This window comes from Anser brachyrhynchus (assembly GCF_964034855.1).
Source record: "Anser brachyrhynchus genome assembly, chromosome: 1".
NCBI lineage: Eukaryota > Metazoa > Chordata > Aves > Anseriformes > Anatidae > Anser > Anser brachyrhynchus.
The window spans coordinates 40,550,872-40,568,337 of record NC_137694.1 but is presented as its reverse complement, the minus strand read 5'-3'; the positions used below and the strand labels follow the sequence as shown (position 1 = coordinate 40,568,337).

Here is a 17,466-nt window from a genome sequence, read left to right as displayed (position 1 = left end):
AACGGCAGGGCTCATACAGGATATATCACAGGGATCTCAGCTACACTCTATATTCCCACCTCTGACCACAAAGACAGATCTTACCAATCTTTTTGGTGAGAGAAAGAATAAAATATTTGCTTCAGTTTATAAGTCCAAAAATCACAGGGAGTATGTTTGAAGATTTTAAAGGGAAATTTATTGTTGCTGGGCATAGAAACCTCTCACTGAAGTCACATTGTTCCCAGAAACCCAACCCACTTATCTTATAAAAAATACATGAAGCAGTGGAAGCTTTCTGAATACTCATTTATGAGCTTAAGGATGACGGGTTGCAAGTATATGTACAGAGGGATTTCTCAAGTCCCTTCTGTTTAATCCTTCCATTAGGAGGCAGGTAGAGGTAGAACTGGGGTCTAGTCACAGTAGCACATGTCCAGATCTTACAGATCAGCACGTCTGACCCTTAATATCTCCCTCCATTCACACAACTCTGTACAACCCCTTTCCTGTTGCAGAGTGTCACATGTGGGTTTAACGTGCTCTGTTCCCTGGAGACAGCAGAACTGGTAGCAGGGGACAGACATCTGGTACTCTAGAGGAAAAGGGGAGATTTGCTTATGATAGAGGGCAAGAGCTGATAACTCCTCAGCTAAATTAAAAATCTTCTTCTAAGTACAAGACCTCTTTGCTTCTCCCCAGCCTTTGTAATTCAGCTCTGTGTCCCAGCAGCAAATCAGGCGGCCCCAGAGCTTCTGGGTAGCAGCACTGCCTCTTTCAGAAATAAATGTGCCATTTCCTCCTTGAAAGGTATAGTAGGGGTCCTCTCTCCCTGCAGAGAGACAAGAACAGTCTTTTGATGCCTTTTACTATTGAACACAACTTTTAGTCCTTTTCTTCCCACAGAAAGGCTTTTCTGTTGAGAAAGAGTTTGAGGAACCCAATGGTCTGGGTTTGCCTTTGAACATCCCTTCTTTCAGGTGTGGATACTTCACACACGCAGAACACCCCTTTGGCTTCTTGTCAGGGACATGATGGTGGATTTGGGCCCTCAGCAATGACTGGGACACCTGCCCACACTTCAGTGCCTTTCTCCTTCCCTAAATTTAGAACAGACAGGAGAAGAGACCGGGGAAAGGGCAGCTCCCTCATCATTCTGAGAGTCCCTGGAGGTACCAAGCGTCGGGATCATCACCAGACTCAAAAAGGGTCCAGCTCTGGGTTTCCTTCCCTAAGTTACTGCTGAAAAGGCTGAGCAGGGAGGATGTTTTCCCCATTATAAGGAATATTTTTTGTTTCTGAAATGTTACCCGTATGCTGGAGCTGGGTGCAGGAGGAGAATCAGGATGGATGAGAGCAGGAGGATGATTCCTGCTCTTCTTAGGGTACTTTCTCTAGCTGGGGCTTGACCTGTCTTTGGCTAACTTGGATTTCTACACTGATTACATGGGGATTATATGTCCAAATTCCTTGCCTAGAACCTGTCATGACTAAGACACTTTTTTTTTTTTTGTTTGTGGGTGTGTATTTGTCATTATTTATTTATTTACTTATTTATTTTTAATGAAAGCTGTAATTCTGATGTAACACCAGGAGTCAGAGTCAGAGACCCAGGACTGAATATGAGTTCTGGATTCTTGAATGTGCTTAGGTACGTAGATACTTAGGGGGCAGTCAGGGAAGAAAACACTCCTTCCATGTTAAGAAAAGTAATTTACTTAGCTGATAAACAAAATAAACAATGTACTGAACCTTTGCAGAATTTGCCAGAAGAAAATGACTCAAACTGGAGGTGGGAGGGTTATTAACACTAACATTGTCATCTCTTGTCTCTGCCTCAGCCCTGTTATCAGAACTCTGTCATGGAGCAAAACCTTCATGTCATGATGGTCAAAAATGGTGGTGTGGTCTCCATTGTGCCCCTGAGAATTTCAAAGACTTAGTTACTGGTGCAGGTAGTAGCATCTGCATCCAGGAGCAGGGAATGGAAAGGAGCCACATAAACTTACCAAATGTGAAAGCTAATGGGGCTCCGTGGCGCTGTCAGATATACCACAGGAGCTATCGGACACCTCAGGCATCCTGTGGTAGCTGCTGGAAGTGAGGCTGACACCCAAGAGCTTCTCTGATGGCACCAGCAAGCTATGTTGAAGCAGTCAAATCCATCTTAAAAGCTGTCCTCTGGCCTAGGCTCTACTGTCTTTGTTCCATGGTCTGTACTGGGAGCTAAGGTGCCCAGCTTACATGCAGACACTTCATTTAGGTGTCTGGAGCTGAATCTTGCTAGAAGTGACAGGATAAGAAAGGGAGTGAATTTGTCATTACAAAGGAAGGAAAGAACGAAAGAACGAAAGAATGAAAGAACGAAAGAAAGAAAGGGTTAATACCAATTTGTAGTAGGTAAAACGTAATTTTACAAGAAAACTGCAAAAATTTGGTGAACAGAGAGCTACCACCTTGTGGGAGCACTGCCAGAAGTCCTCAGCTTCATTCTCTTCCAGATGTCAGCATGGGGGTACCTGAGATAATGGCGTAACTTCTGTAGCTATTTGATTTAGGAAACTGTAAAATAAACGTTCTTTGGATTTCTTTACAAGTGGAAGAAGTTGGACTTAAAATTGAGCTTCTTGCTAGATCTATAGTTTCTAATTTCACAGCAAGACTATTGGGACAAGTTAGAGAAGCAAAGTCACAGGAAAAAAATTCATTCTTTTGTGTCTAGATGGGGAGTCCTCACTCACCTGGGTGCCATTAAGCAGAAGACAGACTGTAATGATAAACAGTCTGTGCTAAAATTTTATATTATGAAGGAGTATCACATATTATTTCATTGGTAAGTCACAACAAGCCTGCAGGTTTGAAAAGAAAAAATACGGCATCTGGTTGAAAACAAATTAGCTGAACTTTTCTGAGTTTATATCTTTCAAGATGTAATCATAACTATAAAACAAAAAAGGCAAAACTAGGCTAGTAAAAGGAGCTAATAGCAACTATTGGTTTCCAAATACACATCAGAGAGCGTTGCTGAAGAGATCACACACTATATGAAGTCATATACATTTTGGTTACATTATTTAGGGACCGTGGATTTATAATGGTTATATTAATATTTCAGGATGTTATTTTACTGTCTCTAACCTCCATCAAGCTTACTTGGCCAGTGAAATACTAATTGTAGAATTTGTTCTCTTGCACCAAACTCTGAAATTCCCATGATAATTCTAATGGCACCTTGTAAATGCCAGTTGCACTGAAACAGCGGTTAATGCACTGGACTTCTGACACTCAATAAATAATTGTTTTTTCTATGCATGATGCTTTTTTTTTTCTTCTTTTTCTTTTTTTCTGGTGTTCTTTCGTCAAGCTTTAAATGATATAATGGTATGTTCTTCCACACAGTGGTTCCTGACTCTGGCCAACCCTTTCAAAGATAGAAGGCATCAGTGACCATCAGTGGTGACACTTCCCTTTAAAAGTGCTGGCATGCTTTAAAGAATTCATTTACACATTTGAGAGGTCACTGGATGCCAGAGGTACAGTCCCCATCATGTAATATTTACTTAGAAGTCTTCTTCCCAAGCCAGTAAAGGTCAAGATAAATTATCTTTCAGATTGTCTATCAGATATCTCTCAAAGACATGTTCCTTCCCATCTTGCAAAGCGAGGCTCCTTCTTTCTTCCTTTCTTCCTCTGCTTGGCCCCACAGTCCAGAGAGCTCATGTGACTTCTGGTATTTGAAGAGCTGAAGATGGACAGAAGTGAAAATGAACCTGTATTTGAAGATGAACTTTGATGTTTTTCTCAATTGGTGGTGATGGAAAGCTTGTTTTCCTCTGCATCCTTTGTCCATATGTCCTCTTCTTCCAATGGATGTTAGTAAGGCTTTCTCTAGCCTTGTTTCTCTGCCTATTCTGTCTGCAGAGCTATCCATACTGCTCCTTGTTAATCATCTTTTCTTTCTTTTTTTTTTTTTATTCTTTTCTTAAATTTTGGTTCATTGTCCACATTTTCTCTTCTTTTTCTTCCTTTGTGAGCCCAACATTTGACTAGGTACCTTTATCGCCAGCTGGGAGCTGTTTTGATGTGAAGAGAATCCAGGCCACAGCCTGTCTGGGCTAAGGTTTGTAGGATGGAGCACCATGAGATGTGGGCAAGCAGAGCCATAGTCACTGCAATGGTCACTGTGCTGGCCAGTCATCCTGGCCAGCTCTCAACCTAGGGACTGCAAGGCGCCCTTCTCATAGCCTCAACGCCAAAAGGCACAGATGAAGATCTTCACTTGTACTTCTGTACTTACAACTCCCTTAATGTAGCCCAAAACACTGATGTCAGCCTGTTATTCAGCTGCTGACCTTTTTTGCTAACTTCGCTAAACACTTTTTGGTCATAATGCAGCAATTCATCTGTGAGAGGAAGTTCTAAGTTTCCTGGGGTAAAAGAAAACATTTACGAAGAGAAGGTGAGGACTGAGTTGGGATAGCTTCTTGTATAGCTCATACTTGCAATCTACAGAAAATAAATTGGGTTTGAGATTGTAGTATGTCAAGCCTAAGTTAGAGTGGCTACAGAGTAAATCTTTCACTTCATTACTAATCAAACATTCATCATGCTTATGAAGTCCCAGCAGAAACATCCATGACGAGAAGGAATATGACAGATTGCTTCTAGTTTACCAAATTTCAATCCATGCTGTGCAACGATGCCTCTGAATTTTAAACCTGTGTCAGACTTGGGCAGGTTTCTGGTGGCTGAGTTGTGGCTCTTGAAACTCAACAGCAGTTTTGCTTCACAGAACTGTTCTTTATGACAAAATATGAGACAGCTGGCAGTTCTTATTCTGAACTTTCTAACCCTATTTTTGTATTTCTTTTCAGCTCCTCTGTTAAGCTGATTGTTCCAGTCAAGCAGTTTTTTCACCTGTTTCCTCATTCCCCTAAAGAGTTTTATTTAGCCTTAATCTGAGATCACAATAATAGTACATAGGTAATAGTGTTCACACAGCAATGAAGTTGTTCAGCTAATTACAGTCATTTTTCAGTCCCTATATTTTCAGCAGCTACTTAAGTTACATTTCATTGCTGTCTATTAGAGAAAGTTTCCCATTATTGAAGGACATCATTATATTCAATTCCAGCAACATTTGACTGTGTGTTTCTGAAGTAAAAAGCACCATAAATGTGACTTAAAACAAAGCAAAGCAAGCCACTGAGCTTGAATATTTGAAAACAAGCAAATAAACCAATCTACCTTTGTGAATTAAATAATACTAGAAGAAGGAGAAAGAAAGTGTAATTGTCTAAGCCACTTACCAAGACTTTTCTTGGAGGCAATGGAGAGAGATACACACCTTCTGTGGGCAACTAGTGCCACCCCTAAGACAAGCTAAATGGGATGACTTGCTTTCAAAGTTAATTTTATTGAATGTACAGAGCACAGGTGCCTACCTTAGACCAGATGTCTGGCTTTAAATGGTCACAGTTAGGAGTCCAACTTTATTAACCATCATTGCAGTTCATTACATTCATGGGAAAGACTCTAAAACAGAGTAAGTCACTGAAAGCTTATGGCAGTGACACTGAAGACATGCTGATATTGGCAAAGAGCTTCCTATGCTCGCTGTATGCAATTGTTGGATCCTATCATGTATGTCAATCTATCTGTCCTGCTGCAATGGGAAATCAAACTTACAAAGCTGACTGAAAATGGCAATATAAATCATGAAGGAGGAATTAAATGCTTTCTAATAGACTTTTCCAGATCACTCAGTCAGTGATTGCTTGGAACGAGATGAAGAATATACCTCTGTGGTAGCAGAAACAGCACTTGTTGTCCATCACTGAACTGCAGCTGGGAACAGTGAAACCGCTCAGTGCAGGTTGAGATGTTAAAATTTCCACTGCTTCTCTTATGTGCATTCAGAGATTCAGACTTGTCTATTGCCATGTAGCTATGATGGTACAGTACATAGTGTTAAACAGGAATCTCACTAGCTGGAGGAGCATATACAACTACAATGTTCTCAGATGTGTTCTGAATAGTGTTTGATATACCCTTAAGCAGCTAATGATGAGTAGGTCAGTGCCAAGATAAACAAACCTCACACAAATTCTGATACCGTGCTTTGATTTCTGTGCATGCTTTCATGCTTGTCCCTGAATTTACAACCACACCAACACAGCAAAGGAAAGAGGTGCTTTCTGACACTTGCACCCTGCAGCATATTGCTCTGCTAGCCAGTCTGTCGCTATGTGAGCTCTTGTCAATCATTTATTTGCAAAGTCTGGTGGCCTGAGCTGTCCTCTGAGGTGTTTGACTTTGCTAAGGAGGAGTCATATATCTCTTCTACCGTCTACTGTCTTGCTGGAATAAAACAGATGAAAGAGAGGAGCAATAACATCTTAAATCATCATTGCCTATTGTCATGTGAATGTTTGTTTAAGCCCCAGAGTTAACTCAGAGGGATATTCAGAAACCATACATCAGAATCCTAACCATTTTAAGGTTGTCTTAAAAATGATGACTTAAAATAATAAATGCATTCATTTCTATTTTTTTTCTCTTCCTGTTTAGCATTCAAGGATTTTCCTGGTTTTCTTTGCAACCATGAACTCTGGAAGAGAAAATGGAGACTGTGGTTACCCAAGTGATTTCAGAAGCAGGCAGTACCAGAAAACACCCCAAATGTTAAAGTGGGATATTATAACTCAATGATGAGATGCTCTGTATGTTTAGGTTAAAAGTAGGAACTGGTGACATGTTTATATTGTGAACCAAAGTGCATTTTCTTACAAGGTAGTATTTTAAGTTTGTATTTTTGACACATAGCATCCTTTCACATCTTTTATATGTTATTCAGAAAAACTCAGCAAGGATGTATGTATTTTTCCTAAAGTTCATTAAGTTACAGAGTAGTCTGCAAAAATCTAACTGATGTTTACCTGTTCTTATATTGAAGATGGTTCCAAGATGCTTTGTTGAAATTTCACTTCTTCAAGGAGATCTAGGATCTTGATACTGTGGAAGAGCATTTCTAGGTAAATCTCTCTTTCTCTAAAAATGATTTGAGGAGTTTGTCTCATGCTGTGTAGCTGTTCAAAATGCAAGAGTTTCGTTGTCCTAGGATTCATCTTCCATCTTTTTTCTCTCTTCTGGAAGCAAAGTGTCCAAGCAGAGTGCCCTACAAGTTAGCAGTCTTCACTGCTATCATCAAGATGATTTCTAAGAGCACAAGAGGATTCTTATATGCCTTTTCTGTAAGAAACAAGACAAACAACAACCACAGCAGTAGTCTCTAGAGGACCAGCTCCAAAAGGCATCACAGACACTGTTTTATTTTAGCTCCAGCATGCATATTCATTAAGTGCTTCCTCATGATATTTATGTTACTGTCTTTCCTGTGTTCATAATCAAAGTGTCTTTCTTATAAATACAAATCCTTTTTTTACTCCTTTTTAATTTAAAGCACTTCCATACTGCCAGTACAACCTTACAAGATGTTGTGGTTTAACCCGGCTGGCAGCTAAACACCACACAGCCGTTCGCTCACCCTCCCCCCTCCCTCTCTGGGATGGGGGAGAGAAACGGGAAAGTGAAGCCTGTGAGTTGAGATAAAGACAGTTTATTAAGACAGGAATATAATAATAACAATAATAATAATAGTGATAATGATAATAGTATTAATAATAATAATGTGTAAGGAAACAAGTGATGCACAATGCAATTGCTCACCACCCGCTGACCGATGCCCAGCCTATCTCCGAGCAGCCGGCCCCCCACCCCGGCCAGCCACCCCTATATATTGTTTAGCATGACGTCAGATGGTATGGAATACCCCTTTGGCCAGTTTGGGTCAGCTGTCCTGGGTCTGTCCCCTCCCAGCTCCTGCTGCACCCCCAGCCTGCTCGCTGGCAGGACAGAGCGAGAAGCTGAAAAGTCCTTGGCCTGGTGTAAACACTGCTCTGCAACAATCACAACATCAGCATGTTATCAGCGCTCTTCTCATCCTAATCCAAAACATAGCACCCTACCAGCTACTATGAGGAAAATTAACTCTGTCCTAACTGGAACCAGGACACAAGAGAAGCTTGTCATCAGGTACAAAGGCATCTTGATAGAGTAGATCTTGGGACTGCAGTAACAAACTAGGCATGCAGGTTTTATATGCAGGGCTAACTCAAAGTATTTAAGTATGATTTTTTGTTGTTGTTTAGCCCTGGCAGACAGCTACATACCACACAGCTACTCACTCACTCTCCCCAAGTGGGATGCAGGAGAGAATCAGAAAGGTAAAAGTGTGAGAGTTCATGGGTTGAGATAAAGACAGTTTACTAGGTAAAGCAAAAGCCATGTGCAGAAGCAAAGCCAAACAAGGAATTTATTCACTACTTCCCATCAGCAGGCAGGTGCTCAGCCACTTCCAGGAAAGCAGGGCTCAGCACACAAAACATTTTCTTGGGAATACAAAAACCATCACTCTGAACGTTCCCCCTTTCCTCCTTCTTTATCCCAGCTTTATTGCTGAGCACGACACCACATGGTATGGGACATCCCTTTGGCCAGCCTGGGGCAGCTGTCCTGGTTCAGTCCCCTCCCAGCTCCTGGTGCACCTCCAGCCTCTTTGCTGGCAGGGCAGCAGGAGAAGATTAAAAAGTCCTTGGCTCTGTGCAAGTGCTCCTCTGCAATAACTAAAACATCAGTGTGTTTGTTATCCACTATTTTCATCAAAAAATGCAAAACACAACATCATACAAGCCTCTATGCAGAAAATTAACTCTATCCAAGCCAAAACCATGACTTTTTTTTTCTTTTTTTTTCTTTTTTTTTTTCTTTTTTTTTTCCTCCTGGGTTATATACCAACTGATGAAACTGAGAACAAAGTTTGTTTTTGTTTGTTTGTTTGTTTGTTTTTTCCTATAATTCTGAAACACCTGAAATTCCTATAGTGCTCCAAGTTTATCAGTATTCAAACAGAGGAAAGGATGGCATATAATAGGCTAATGCATACATTATTTTAATGCTGCTACATATTTTAATACCTTAAAAAAATGTAAAGGGTTATTCTGCATAATTTATCTATTAGATGAAAATAATAAGCTAAAATGCCCTTCCTGATGGTGGCTGAAAACCAATATTATTAACACAAGGCTGATGGCTGGTGCTCAAATGCAGCAATTAAGTTCAGCTAATTGCAACTACTTTGAATGTTAGTCCATATATTTTGATCTCTTCAGGCCATCCATCATCATTCTTTGTTATGACACTTTATTTTTCCAACTATTTTCTTTTCGCTCTTGGCATATTTGTATGAAAAGCTGGAAATGTTCATTCCCCAGCAAATGACAGCACTTGTGTTAACCAATGAATGAAAATTTGCTGCAAGCTACCCTTGCAGAATGGAACATATTAATACCTTTTCCTGCATTTTTTGAGGAATAAAATACTTTCCAGTGTGGAAACAAATGACAAGAGCAGCCCTTATTTAATTAAAGTAAAGCTTGAGGCTGTAGGCTCAGGCTTCTAAATGTAGACTTCCAAATGCAAGTGCTTATTTTCAACCCTGGAACATCAGTATAACTGAGGAATGAACAACTTAATCAGATCACACAGGTTTTTTTTTTGTTTGTTTTCTGTTTTTTTTTCTCTTGAGCACACTATATTTTCTGGTCTCTTCCTGACAGATGAACCCTAGGATGTGCAAGGGAGGTATTTTTTTCATCTCAGAAAGTGAACTCTATGGATTCACAATTATTTACAATACAATGGGAAAAGAAAACCTAGAGACTCAGTAATGTCAAAAATAAAGTGCACCAATATAGCATTTACTAAGCAATGACAAGCTGTTCAGAAGACTTAATGACAGAGTAAAGGAGCCATGGGTAGAGAAAAGAAAGTAATGTGAGACAAAAAATGCAGAATAAAACAACAACAAAAAAAGCTCAAAATGACATGGAAGTGTGGCAAAATTTCTGTTGATTTTGATGTGAGTAGATGGGTTTTCCCAGAGACACATGTCGAGGATAACAGTCTTGAAGATGAAAGGGCAATTGCTTCAAAACAAATAAAATCAAAAAAAAAGGCTGAGATAATTAAGAGAAACAAATTCTGTGCAGGCAGAAAAGCAAGACAGTGTAAGGAAATGACTGGATTTCTGCTGAAGTTTGGTAGTAATGTGTAAAAGCCTGTGTTTCCAAAACAGAAAGGAAACTTTCTTCAGAAAATTACTAAACAAGTAACATCTTTATGCCTGATGGCTCAAGAGTTCTTAAATTTGAATTTTTCTTTTAACAGCAAAATTGAAGGTAATATATTGAGAAATGTCCTTTTATTTTATTGCTTTTCACAGCTGTCAAGTCTTGTGAAAGTTCTATTCCTCTATAAATGATAATCAAAATGACTTGAAAAGTATGTGGAGTTCTTTTTCAATATAATATCATTAATAAAAACATAATATTAATAAAGTTGATATTTGAGTGGTTGATTTTTCAATCTCTGCAGGACATCATTTTGAGAAACCAAAGGGTAATAAAGATGATCTGCAGCAGATGCAACATTTCTTTAACTAATAAATCACGTACTGCAGTGCAGTGTAAGGCCCCCATTGCTATCTGCATGAGAAGATGTGTCAGACCTTTGATGTTTTGTCATTGTGCCCTGTTCCTGTACTGGATTGATTGTTCTGTGGAATATAACGTCATATGTCAGCCAGTAAAACACAATGATTATATGGTTTCCTCAATGGGTATCAAATGTGTTGCTGTAATTAAAATGTGACCTATGTAGAAGCCTTTATGCAGAGTGGATTTTAATGTCAAGTAGAAAGGCAAAGTCCAAATCAGAAAGAGTCTTTAAAGAAAACACGTAAATGTATTTTGTTCCATGACTAATCTCTGCTCCAAAATCTACCGTGTCCGATAATCCGTAGTGGTTTTTCTTCATTCAGTTAATTAACTGGAATTCCCTGGACCAGCTGGCTTCCTTCCAGGAGGCTACTGATTCCTGCTACCTGCAAATATGGTTAAACGATGGAAAAAAAATGTTCCATTAGCAGAGAATTTACTGATTATTCAGTACAGCTGATGTGGGAGGAGAAGGTAGCAAGCAGGCTTGAAATTGTCATCCTACCCCTACATCCAGCTTTTGAATCCAGAGCTTTATAAGGTCCCCAAAGACCCTTGCCCTTGGTTTGAATTCTGGAGCTGTCTACTGAAATTCTTGGAACTTCCCAAACTGTATGCAGAGCGGGATAAGAGATCCACAGGATGTGTGCTGACAAACTATAAAATTACTAGGAAATTTTTAGATTTTTTTCCTGATTTGAGTTTGTTTTGCCCCATTAAAAGCAAGAATACTCTGCATATGTAATGGGGCATATTTATGTCCAGCCACCCCACAAATTCAAGTCTGGTCTGGTGCTGGGAGAGGTGCTGTGGTATGGGCTGGAGAATCTCCATGAAGGCCTGTCTCTTGACTCTTTTTTCCAGCATCTTGTAACTAAAGAACACCTACCAAATTCCATGCTGTTGATTCAAATACAACAGAAGATTTAAACAGTGGAAGGTTATACAATATCAGGTTTATCAGAGCTGTCAGACTGTAACTATGCCGAGGATAAATGCTTTCAAAAGTAAAACCTTTCTCATGGCAAAAGGCAATGCAACCTGAACATCAACATAGCTTGCTCTGCTGTTCAACAAGCTGGCCAGTGGCAATAGGGAATTCTATAGTTAAATTAGGTTGGGCATGTACTTTTTGATATTTTGAACATTATGAGAATTATTCTTCTTCTCCAGAAAGAGAATCTCACACAAAATTACATTGCCCCTTTACAGGCAGACTATACTGAGCATTACATTGCCTCTGGCAGTAACTTAGTGAGATATGAACTGACTTTATTTTATTTTATTTATTTATTTATTTTACCTATACCAGATGAAAGCACCCTAGAGTTAAAGGGGAAAATCTTTCCTTTTGATGGAGAATGGAATAAAATAATTTTGATTTAATGAAGTAATGGTGTTTAATTGCTGTATCTACATAGTGTTAGATATGATGTTTTGAATGTTGTTATTTTTTACTGAAATAAAATGCTTTGATTTGAAATGTTATTAAATGAACTTGCCACTTAACCAAGCTTTTAGAATAAAATAAAATAATCCATAAATTTGATAATACTTGATATGAAAGAGTTGGTATTACTAATTAAAATTCTATGGCCAAAAATTTTTGGTTGGTTAATTTTTAGTGGTTGTAAGTAGGTAAAATGTAATGTAATAATAACAATAACAATAACAATAATAATAATGAAGGAATGTCTAGATGGAGCTAATGATATAAAAATCCGTAGCTTTGGTACTTAGATGGAAAAGGAGTGAGGCAATTGGATATTGCTGAATTATTTGAAGCAAGTTATTCATGTCAGTTTACAAACCCAAGCTAGAATGCCAAGAGAGAGGTAGCTAAATTTGTGTGTGATTTGTGTAAATTTCTAAACACTTATGAATCCATTTGAATTGCAAGTTCCTTACTGTTGTGGTTTAACCCGGCTGGCAGCTAAACACCACACAGCCGTTCGCTCACCCTCCCCCCTCCCTCTCTGGGATGGGGGAGAGAAACGGGAAAGTGAAGCCTGTGAGTTGAGATAAAGACAGTTTATTAAGACAGGAATATAATAATAACAATAATAATAATAATAGTGATAATGATAATAGTATTAACAATAATAATGTGTAAGAAAACAAGTGATGCACAATGCAATTGCTCACCACCCGCTGACCGATGCCCAGCCTATCCCCGAGCAGCCGGCCCCCCACCCCGGCCAGCCACCCCTATATATTGTTTAGCATGACGTCAGATGGTATGGAATACCCCTTTGGCCAGTTTGGGTCAGCTGTCCTGGGTCTGTCCCCTCCCAGCTTCTGCTGCACCCCTAGCCTGCTCACTGGCAGGACAGAGCGAGAAGCCGAAAAGTCCTTGGCCTGGTGTAAACACTGCTCTGCAACAATTAAAACATCAGCATGTTATCAGCGCTCTTCTCATCCTAATCCAAAACATAGCACCCTACCAGCTACTATGAGGAAAAATTAACTCTGTCCTAACTGGAACCAGGACACTTACTAAGATCCACCCCCCCTCCCCCAATAATAATAATAAAAAGTCCCTCAGCATGCATGCATTAATTATTTTCAGTGCTATGATAGAATTAAAAGTATGGGAAGAAGCCTTTTATGAAGGATTTATGACTTTTTTTCTGTCTTCAGTGAGTGAATTCGGTCCAGTCTGTATAACCAGTTTTCCTTACAGATGGACAGGGCTATAATGGAGCATTAATGAATGAAGGCACCAGCAGACATGGGCAATGTAAATGAAGTGATGAGAAAGAAAATTAGAATTTGCAAGGCAGATCAATACAGCACAGCGTGAATCTTCTACTCTGTTGTTCCTTCTCCTGAAAATTAAGGTCGCTGTCTAACAAGCTGCACTAGTAATTGTTTTGGAGAACTGCAGAGTGAAGCTGCTTGGTTCCAGCCGTATTTTCTAACTCTGAATGAGGTACTTTCTTCTCCCAGGAGGAGCAAACATCAGAACAGATTAAAAGTTTCTTTTGATGCATCTGTGCTTCTACAAGCAACCTGGAAACTTAGGTATGCTTTTTTTCTTTGGGACCTTGAGCTGAGACAGCAGCACCAGAGAGCCAGTGTGCCATAGCCCTGACTGGTATGCTAAAACTGCTGCCCTAATTTGACGAGGAGCCCACTTCCCCTTTGCATTTCACAACTGCTCCATAATCATCCCTAACCAAAACTAATGACTCCTCCAGTTGATCACACTTGCCTTCTTTAGCTTTCTATGTGTTTCCATGGCTATCTGGTGGCTCTTGAGTCTGAAAATCCTATTTCTTGGTATAAAATTTTAAGGAAAACAGTATTTTTAATTCTCCCCCAAAATGCAGTGGAGATGTTAGGAAGTAGATGGGTTTTGGATGAAGCTATTTAACTGACAGTTCTTTACTGTTCAAGGGTTATTTAACTGTTGTGTTATGCTTTTGCAACAGAAGATGTGTGCAGGTGGAGGGAGGAGGCAGATATTCTGTGCTGAATCCTGTGGAGATTACGTATGGAACATAAAGATCAAGATGCAGGTACTAATGCTGGAAAGAAAACACTTTTTTTTTTTTTTTAAATAAAACAATGCAATCAATTTAATCAATTTTTGAATTCTTTTTGTCTTACATTTTCATAGAATCACAGAATGTTTGATGTCAGGGACACTGGAGAATCCCCAAGTTCTTTTCTGCAAAGCTGTTTTCCAGCTGGGTGGAGAACAGCACATTTTTCACAAATCCAATACTTTCTTAGCAAAAAGACTTGGCTAGATCATATTCTTCTAGGGGAAAATGCTAACAGCCCCACTACTGCCTGCTTTCAGTAAGAGTGTCCTCTTTGAATCAAAGCCAAGCAGTTGTCTATGACAGAAGGGAAGAGGATCATGGAGAGCCATTTCAAGTCTCTGTCCAATACATTTCCATCAAAACAACATCAATAACAAAATCTATGACTGCTGATTAATTGCTAGAGTCTTCTTCTTTTGAGTGGGACTTCCTCATGAGTTCTTTATCTGGGAGCAGCACTGAACTCAGGGTGAGCACAGATTTGCCTTTGCTTCTAGCTCATGACTACTTTAACATTAATCTCCTCCTTTTGTGCAACTCCTGTGCTCTTTCAGTTACCCACTTTCCATTTTGCTATACCTTGCGGTTGTACTCTGTGTAACTTATAGAAATGAATGCTATTTTGCTTTTGATTCCTTTGAAGAAATATCAACCACTTTTGAAGACTACTGGTGCCATGGACATTTATTTATAAAATAGGTATATTTAAGTCCTGCATCATCATAACAACCTCTTTGTATTAGTCAGAAAATGAAAGGACGAAAGACTTTTGCTGCAAGCTGATACTCAGCAGTCAGAACCTCATCCTGACTACATCTCCTTTTCCTAGTCCTTCAGAGTATGGGGTTTCTTTGGTACACTTGAATGTGTAAAACAGTGTGTGTTATTGGTACCTAACAAGTGGTATCAAGGCCCACATCTTGAAATACATTTAACCACCTGACCTAGGTTGCCAGAATCTGTCTCTAGAATTCTTATGTGTCATCTTTAATCACTATGCTACAAAACAGTAGGCTTCCTTTGTCTTCTGGGGCTTAGGCTATATGGCTAGAGCTCTTGCTGGTGAAGACTGAGGTAAAAAAAAGTCATGGGCTACCTCAGCCTTCACAGTATCACAGTATCACAGATTTCTAGGTTGGAAGAGACCTCAAGATCATCGAGTCCAACCTTCGACCTAACACTAAGTACTCCACTAAACCATATCACTAAGCTCTACATCTAAACGTCTTTTAAAGACCTCCAGGGATGGTGACTCCACCACCTCCCTGGGCAGCCCATTCCAATGCTTAATAACCCTTTCGGTAAAGAAGTACTTCCTAACATCCAACCTAAAACTCCCCTGTCGCAACTTTCGCCCATTCCCGCTCGTCCTGTCACCAGGCACGTAGGAGAACAGACCAACCCCCACCTCTCTACAGCCTCCTTTAAGGTAACTGTAGAGAGCGATAAGGTCGCCCCTGAGCCTCCTCTTCTCCAGGCTGAACAAGCCCAGCTCCCTCAGCCGCTCCTCGTAAGACTTGTTCTCCAGACCCCTCACCAGCTTGGTCGCCCTTCTCTGGACTCGCTCGAGCACGTCCATGTCCTTCCTGTAGCGAGGGGCCCAAAACTGAACACAGTACTCGAGGTGCGGCCTCACCAGAGCCGAGTACAGGGGCACAATCACTTCCCTAGACCTGCTGGCCACACTGCTTCTTATACAGGCCAGGATGCTGTTGGCCTTCTTGGCCACCTGAGCACACTGCTGGCTCATATTCAGCTGACTATCAACCAATACTCCCAGGTCCTTCTCGGCCAGGCAGCTTTCCAGCCACTCACCTCCCAGCCTGTAGCTCTGCTTGGGGTTGTTGCGCCCCAGGTGCAGGACCCGGCACTTGGCCTTGTTGAACTTCATACAGTTGACCTCAGCCCATCGCTCCAGCCTATCCAGATCCTCCTGCAGAGCCTTCCTACCCTCGAGCAGATCGACACACGCACTTAGCTTGGTGTCATCTGCAAACTAGCCTTCTCCATATCTCAAGTGACTAGGTCTCCCATTTCCTTCTGGAGATGGTCCACAATCTCCACAGTCTTCCTTTTATCACTGATGTACTTATAGAAGCCTTTCTTGTTGCCCTTGATGCCTCTGGGCAAATTTAATTCTAATAGGGCTTTAGCTTTCCTAACCTAATCCCTGGCTGTTCAAGCAATTTCTCTGTATTCCTCCCAGGCTATCCATCTTTGCTTCCACTCTCTGTAGACCTCCTTTTCCCATTTGAATTTGGCCAGGAGCTTCTTGTTCATCCATGCAGGCCTCCTGGTGTTTTTCCTGACTTTCTCTTTGTTTGGATGCATCGCTCCTGAGCTTGGAGGAGGTGATCCTTGAATATTAACCAGATTTCTTGAGCCCCTCTTCCCTCCGGGGCTTTGTCCCATGGTACTCTACCAAGCAGATCCCTGAAGAGGACAAAGTCTGCTCTCACAAAGTCCAGGGTAGGCAGCTTGCTGTGCTCCTTCTTTCCTCCCCTCTGGATCCAAAATTGCACCATTTCATGGTCACTGCAGCCAAGGCTGCCCTTGAGCTTCACATTCCCCATAAGTCTCTCCCTGTTTGTCAGAAAGAGTTCCAGCACAGCACCTCTCCTCATAGGCTCCTCTATCACCTGGAGAAGGAAGTTTTCTTCAATGCATTCCAGGAACCTCCTGGATTGCCTATGCCCTGCTGTGTTGGCCCTCCAACAGATTGCAGGGTGGTTGAAATCCACCATGAGGACCAGGGCTTGTGAACACGAGGCTGCTTCTATCTGTCTACAGACCTCATCTGCTTGGTCTTCCTGATCAGGTGGCCTGTAGCAGGCCCCCACTATAATGTCATCTGTCCCTGCCCTACCTGTAATCCTGAATGTAGTTTTTATATAAGCTCCTGAGCTATAGTTTTTATCACCTTACTCTATTTGTATTTTGGAGGAACACTTTAAAATCAGCTCTTGCTGCTTCAGTGAGTTGTTCAAACACACAGAGTATTTCTGTCTTTTTGTTCAACCATCAGGTTCATGCGCAAAACATTCCCTCCAAACATGTCTCTCTTGGAGGCTAGATTCATGTGAGTCTTGTCTCACCCCCAAACAAATGCTTTTGCATGAGTCATAGACTGTGGAATTATTAACCCTAATTGAAATGCACATCAAAACTGACTTAACCCTGATTTTTTTTTAAGCAGCACATGAGGCTGTGGGCGATACTGTCTTATTTGGATAGCACCTTACAGCCTGAAGGCTTCAAAAGTCTTTTATTTACATAATGTCTCCTTTATTTTGTAAGAATTACACTCTCCCCAACACTGC

General features: G+C 40.6%; 1 long non-coding RNA gene across 1 annotated transcript; it reads right to left on the bottom strand.

The window, feature by feature from the left end:
* Positions 1–1,450: 1,450 nt before the first annotated feature.
* LOC308186758 lies at positions 1,451–7,734 on the bottom strand. The gene is made up of 3 exons (XR_013944279.1): positions 7,708–7,734; positions 6,918–7,230; positions 1,451–6,589 (listed from the first exon to the last, which is right to left on the bottom strand). It is a non-coding gene; the product is annotated as an uncharacterized lncRNA (long non-coding RNA).
* Positions 7,735–17,466: the final 9,732 nt, after the last annotated feature.